Genomic DNA, 8,062 nt, shown 5'->3' with positions numbered 1-8,062 from the left:
ACCCCTGGCATAATCGAGAACTTTTGATAATCGAGATCTCGGGGATTGGTCTAGGAGGATTGGGCGCCGTCGATTGGGCACCGAGAACATTGGGCGCCGAGCCCATTGTGCCCAAAGTTACCGGCAATCGAATTTTGAAACCTTCTCAATTACAGTGCATTGGCGAAATTCGACAGCTGCCAAAATGGTTGGCGAGAATTTCGCAGTGCTGCTCTTTGCGGAGCGCAATGCTGCGTATCCTCTGCGCAAGCGCCACTGCTGTGCTAAAGCGAGATCGTTTCAAAAACGAAGTTCATTATCATAGTAGATTATCATAAAGTTCTGTACTTTTTAATCTCTGAACGATATTCTTAATCTAATTAAACAATTATTTGAACACAAGATTAATCAAATTTTTAAATGTTGCAAGTCGTGGACGGATATTACACTAGTTAAATTTTGTATTGAAACTTATAAATCTGGTTTACAAATGCTCTGTGTGCAGTTAGTGAAAGCTTGGCTTCATCTTCATACGTTATGGCTTTCATATTTTAACTCATATCATATTTAGCAGGGCCGCTGCTTGGGAAGGGATACTGAACTTATAGTACCGGGGCTCGGAGCCCTGGGGGGCGGGGGGGCATACGGTCATGAAACCGTTTTTCCAATATTAATGTTAATAATTTCATCGAAAAAATAAGCTATTTCTGGAGAGATTTATTGAGTTTCTGAATTTCTCAGAAAAAAATTGGATTTGATATTACTCAAGAATTGATGAATTGCCTTAAAAGACATTAAACTCCATTAGATTAGAAGATTGCAGATGACAAGTGTTCGACAATGGGTCGAACATGAAGGGCGCTCTGAAAGAAATTAAAAGCCAAATTTTAAACGAAAACCCACTTGCTCTATTTTTATCTTGTGGGGTCCATTCATTAAATTTAATTGGACTAAATGCTGCGAAGATGCTTCCTCAAAAAATGGAATTATTTGGTTCTGTTCAAGCGTTATTTTTACTCTTAGCAGCCAGTCCTTTGAGATGGTACATTCTTTTAGAAGAGATACCAAATTCTCTCCAATTTTGTTGCACCGTCCAGGAGTTTCGAAAGCACCCTATCATTTGTGCGAAGAACTTACCCAAAATGCTCGGCGCACAATCTTCCCATTTTGCTCAGGAATAGAGTACTTCTCATAATCGAGTGATTGACTATCGAGATCTTTCGAAATTGACAACTCGAGCGATCGATAATCGAGATCTCGAGCAGTTCACTTCTCGATTATTTTAAATCGAGATCTCAGAATGTGATAATCGAGTGATTTAATTATAGTAACTCCATTATGCCCATCAGCACTTTTTACGTTCTAAATTTTACACTCAAATTTGAAAATCCGAGCAAACAGCAATTTTTTGTGGACTCTATCGTAAATTTGGGATTGAAAAACAGGTTTTTGTTCAGCTTGAATAAGTACTGACTTTAGCAAAAAAACGTAGCTTAAAATTTCGCCTTACCGAGATAAGGAGTGTCCAATGCACCCCCCCCTCCCCAATTTTCAGAAACAAATTCATTTTCTGGAGGCATGGGGGAAGTTCCGAACTAAAAATTCCGAAAGCCTAAAGCTAAAATTCCGAACCATTTCAGGGTTAGAGCCTCGAACTTCCTCCTCCTAACATAATCAAACCCAAGGACGTGGATACAAGTGAAGAGCGATCGCCCCTCCATTGTAAGAACGAGAACTGGCAATTTTTCTGAATTGAAGTCTGAAAATACACAAGTGTAGGCCCTTTTTGATGATGTTAAGAAAAGGGCGGTCTAGGAAGATTGAGCGCAAAGTACATTTGGCTCCGTCGATTGGACGCACAGTTTTTGGGCACCAAAAAAGTTGAACAGCGCCCAATCTTCCCATTTCAAGAAAAGGAATGGAGTTTGAAGCTCCCTCCGGAAACTTTTCGGAATTGAAGTATCAAAAAGGTAATTTCAGACTGTCCTTCGCGACGTTAGAAGAAATTTGGATGTCTTTCCCCGGGCATTTTGCAAAATAAATATAAGTCTCAAAGGGAAAACGGGTTCAGCGACTATAATTAGACAATTTTTCGAAAAAAAGAGTTTCAAAAACATGCAATTTCCGACGACCTTCTCGGGGCGGGAATCCCTTGGAATTATTACAAAATTGAAGTTTTCAAACGCAAAGCAGTATCGCCTATTAAGATTCTTGCACCAATAAATTTAATCCAATGTAAAACACAATTTTAGAATACCTCTTTCAATAAGAAAAGAACTTTCGAAAACCTTACAGGCTAAATCTCTATATTTTAGTTGTTTTAGATAAAAATCCTGTGGCATCTCTCCTCCCCCCTCCCCAAAGATTCATGAATCAGATAAGCAGTAAAAGAGGTTTGTTGACAAATCAACCGCCCCCTCCTTGAAAACTTTCTGGATCCCTCCTTGAGCAAACCTGACAATTGTCCTTGCATTCAATTTCTCAACATTAACCTCTTATCCTTTTAACATAACCAAAAGTCACCTAAAATGCATTTTTAAAAATACAAATTCGAAAAAGTTTCAGGCGAGAAGCCATCGGACCCTATTTTATCAATTGATGAAATAGGAATTTCATTCGGCAAATTAAGAATTTTCCCCCTTCCAAAAACTTAAGTTCCGGGCGCCCCTGAGGTCAGCTAGTTTACCTGAATGCATGGGGATATTAAGATCGACTTCAGTTTTTGAGTGTTGCAATCATAAAATTATATACTTATTTATACAGTGAAACCTGCTGTCTATAACGATACTGTCCCTGGTCCCCGCAAATTTTAGCAGGAATAATCAAGCTGTCTATAACGATAACCTGTCTATAACAATATTTTTTTAGGTCTCAACAATATCGTTGTAGACAGGTTTTACTGTATTTTATTTCATATATTTTTGTGCAAACCCAGCTTATGAAACTAGTCTTTAGATTTAAAAAAAAATATATTTTTATACTTTTTAGCAAAAAGGTATTCACTTTTAGTCACTTGAGTATTAGGAAGCAAAAGCTGCGAGTAGAATGGAGTCGACACAACAAAATGAAAATGCCCAAAAATTTATTCTGGAATAAAAATGCAAAGGGTACATTTATACAGAACCTTATAGCTGATACAAAATATTTCAATAACTTGCAATAAACATTTGATACAAACATTACTTCATCGCAACTAATTTATTAATCCACATATATTTCTACCTCAGTACAAAATATGAATTATGAAGATAATTATTGCTATGATCACTTTTTGTAACATCCTAATGAACTCACATCAATAGAAACATTCCTCTCTATACAACAACAAGAGCTGCCCTTTATTTGTATTAAAGGCAGAATAAAAATTGAGTTTCAACATAGTTTAAGCAAAAACCTGAAAATAGTTCACAGTAAAAAACTAATCAGCAGCATTAACATTAAAATTAGTTTCATCTCAGATGAAGTAAATGTGCAAATATATTTTTTGTTACTGCAGTTAAATTTCCTTATCCCGTCTCACTAACTTGGGCTTATTCGTATAAAATTTTATACAGCATAAATATTTCTAATTTATTGTAATAAATGTTAAAAACATTAATACTATTCCCGAACAAATTTCTATGGTCAGGCTCTGGTAAAAAGCTGTTTGATCTCAGTTTGGAAAAAAAAAATTATTGCTTTCTTCGCCCTTAGATAAACAAATAGAACCATTTTTGCTTCAACAGAACGAAAGTCAACTTATCAAAGCCAGACTATACTTTTTAGCACGGAGCCATAGGATTATGGGAAAAGTGGTAAGTTTCTCCCCTGACTCATGCCCTTTTTCTGATTTTTCATCTTCATATAAAGCCAAAGAGAAAAAAAATGAAATCAGATACTGAAGTTTAGATTTCTTTAGTTTTTTTAAATTTTATTTTTGTTGACTTTAAAAATCTTATCAATGTTCAGCATTGTGTGACAACCTAGATGATGCTGAATTCAATAGGTACATCCTATTAAGAATGCAGCATTTTTTGTTCATTCTACAATGGGAGAAAATTTCAGCACTCAAGTTTTATGCAAATAATTACCATAAAAGAATGGAACATTATTCAGATATGTTTTTAATTTAAGAGCAATTTAAAAATTAATGAATCACCAAGAGCTAAATGTTAAAAAATACAATAAAAACAGTGGCATCGCTACTGGGGGGGGGGAGGTCCGCACTGGTTGTCGCACGTTTGGGGGGTGAAACCCAAAGTGAAATTGCAAGTTTTTTAAAATATAAAGCTAAAATGCATTTTTCAGACTACAAATTTGATAATTTTGGTATGCCGCTGGATACAAATATACACAATTGAGGCAATTTTGAAAATTTTCGATACTTCTGTGATCCATCACATTACAACAATCACTTTGAGCATTACACATTGCAAGTTCAAATGGGTTGCTCAGGGCATAACCATGAGCAACTGACTTAGGTGATCACTTTTCTGCAGCTCAGGTTGGAGCTGTCACATCACTTTTTAGCATTAGCGCAATCAGAACACTGCAAGGGCATATAAAGCTATCATTTGCAGAGTTAGAAATATTATGCACGTAAAATTGCATTGATCCCCAAATGGATTAGGAAATATGCACAAATAGAGATTTGTACGAAAGTCGGATCTTTTTAAGTTGAAGATCACCTGTTTATGAAGATCAAAATGTTTCTTTATGAAAAGTTCTCTAATAAACAAGCAGTTTGAGAATCTTAAGATTTATAGTTTATTATTATTTTTTAATTAATTTAAAAACAGAAGCTTCAAAAGTAAACTAATAATAGCAGAATCCTCTCATATGAAGAGATGTGATAAAAAAACTCAACTGCCTTAATGACAAAAATAGGAATTACTATAAAGATTTAATGAAATTTAACAAAATTTAAAATGAAAAAAAATGTTGTATAAATGGATCTAATTGGTTAAGTCAATCATTAATTGGATTATTCATTTCAAAAACCAGTCAACAGTTTAAAGTTTTTTAACTACAAAAAAAATAAATAAATAAATAAATAAAATAAAATAAAAATATATGAAAAAATTGCTCATTACAGATTACAAAACTTTTTACTGAAAGAAATACACTTAAATGTGCACCTTTTACAGTTAAACATTTTTAATCTTTTTGAAAATTTAGAACTTAGTGCTTGACTGCTTCTTGAAATAAACAGTTCAATTATTTAAAAATATGCATTTCAATGCTGCCATGGGTTGGTAAAGAGCAACAACTGCAAATTTTTTTTCTTTTTTGTCATTTATTGTACGTTAGCTTTATCACACAAGCTTGCTCATTTGGTTCCTGCTGAAAAGCAAGCACGAAAGAAGCATCAAATCCCAACGTTTCCATACTGTTAGCATTGAATTTAAAACACATTTTTTCAAATATTTCAAAAACTCATTTCTACAGATACTGCCGCTTACCTGCACATGGCAGAATGCATTTCATTAGTTCAGTAAAAGTTTTTGTGTGTCAGAGACGCATATTCAAGCAATGACATCATTCACAGGATCTTTCGTACATTACCAAATTTTTTTTTATATAAAAAAGTAAGTCTCATTTTAATACCAGCTACGTTTATTTACTAAGTTGTATGAAAGGAAGCTCTCATTTAGAATACTTTTCATTCACAAACGGGGAGGGGGGAGAGAATATATGAAGTTCATTACAAAGCTCAAACATATTCAGTACAAAGCAGATTTGTCTTTTAATTACAGCAAACACAAAACAATATGAAAGCTATTAACACCCTTTATATAGATAGTGCTTGTAGATAAAATCACCGGAAGTGAATGAGGATTTTGAACAAACATTGTAATTGGCGACATATTTTAAAACCATGGGCTGGGGGGGGGGACCTTTGGTTTTATGACATCTAATGGATGTAGAGTAATATATCTCCCAATCACCGGCTCTTTGGCAATACTGTAAGTCAGTTCTTCAGTATCAACTACATACCACAACATTACAGGAAAGTTGTGTATTTTGTATAATATTATATAAATGAAATATCATTTAAGGCAGCACTTCCCAAATTGTAGGTTACGACCAAATTTTGATGGGCAATACCTCAAATGGTCAATTTTTCTTGTTTGGTCGCAGAAGATTTTGTTCGATAACTCACAATGTTTCGAATTATTTTTGCAGATGGGAAAAAGGAAAGCTATAATGCCAAACAGTAGTTAAAGATTTTGGTTTGCAAATAAAATGATTCAAGGAAGAAAAAATATGCGACATCTTAAATTCCAGAAACTTAGTACATTCCATTACTAATTTGTTAAATATGCTAAAATCTCAATCAAATAAATGAAGCCAGAAAGAATTTCAATAAACTTTTTTTAAGTGGGGGTTTTAAAAATTAATTTTTGTTATACTGTCCGCCAATCTCTTGAAATAACTCAAAATTTTGTTTTTCGAAACTTGGTAAACATTTATAAAAATGCAGAAAATTATGAACATCACTTTCTGAGGTGGAACAAAGCACTGGTTATTCTATACACATAGAAAGAGGAAAACTATACAATAAAATTAATAATAATTACCTACAATTATTTAGCTTAAATGACTAAATTTATATTCAAAAGAGATATTGAAAAACAACTTTACAACAGCAGTTTAAATATTTCTCTCTGATTGAATCAAACATTAAAAACTTTTAATGGAGTGCTCAAATTGAAAACCAAATATGTTGGAAAAGCAAATTTCAAAAGATTTTAATTCTATTTTGTATTTAAATAAACAATCACTTACGAAATCAAATGAATAAAAATGCTATGGGGCTAAGAAGCAAAATATATTTTGTACAATACTTGGAGGAAAAAAAAAAGAAACAAGACTTTGAATTAGATAACACAATAATGTGAAACATACAGTTATTCATTTATGTGACACAGGCCTGATCAAATGAGGTGTAAGGTACAGTAAACAAAGTCCATACAATGAGTAGTTACATCAACTAAAACACTTAAACAGAGAATATTAATATCTTTTGCTCAAACTACAAAATGCATATCATAATAATCTTCTTTAACATAAATAATGTTTAAAATATATTGCACAAAATTTTGCTTTTATAATGCAATACATACTATTTACCTCAAAAGATACACAATCTTTTCACAGAACTTGGAGGTAGTATTATGTCCAAGCTTTTGAAAAGAACATAAAACATACTGAATGAATTCATCTAAGTTTGAGCTCTTTCAACATTTTTTTTTTTTTTTTTTTTGGAACTTATTCTACTGATATTAGCAAAAGAATTTTCAATAATAGGGTGAAAAATCCAACAGAGCCGAACATTTTAAAACTAAAAATCATCGTAATAAATAAAACTTTTTAATTGGAAGTACTAAATGCAATTTTTCTTTACAATAAGACCAGTAAATTAACTTTGAGAAATCAATTAACAAAATTCATTATACATGCCTGTAGAACACAGTAGAACTTCAATTATATGACCAGATATTTAAAAATTTGAATAATTTGATATTATTGAAAAAAAAAGGGGTATTTTAATCAATTACTGAATGTATGTTGAAAATGCGAAAAACTTCTATTTTCAAAGAAAAAAATTACTGAAGTGGAAAGGTAACATTTTTCATGCTAAGCGTACTTACAAGTGATGAACATTAGTACAGTGTGCACTATGCAGATACCATACTGTAAATGAAAGTCATTGCTTGCTGAAGATTTAGGTCAAAGCTGTTTGAATATAGTGAGGGTGGATTATTTTGTAAATCACAGTACATCTGAATTCTGAAATTGCGGATAATTTTAGTTCTACTGTATTCTGGTCTAACTTTGAAATGCTTTTTTTATTTAATATTTCAAAACGTATATGAGCTCTGAATTTCTATACGTAAATAGTCTTGCAGACTAACAGCTTTGTACCTCTGTATAACAATGTTCATTTTAATAATTTCCCTTTTCTGTTAACATACATCATAAAACTTGCATATTAATAAAACTTTGGCATGATAAAGATTTACATAAACATATTACATTGCAGTCAACTAAAAATAAAGTTTTTTTTCATAAAATCTAAACAAATTTACAAGAATCACTA

Source organism: Uloborus diversus, chromosome 4, assembly GCF_026930045.1.
Source record: "Uloborus diversus isolate 005 chromosome 4, Udiv.v.3.1, whole genome shotgun sequence".
Taxonomy (NCBI): domain Eukaryota; kingdom Metazoa; phylum Arthropoda; class Arachnida; order Araneae; family Uloboridae; genus Uloborus; species Uloborus diversus.
The sequence above is the reverse complement of the archived record's forward strand: the minus strand, read 5'-3'. Positions refer to the sequence as shown.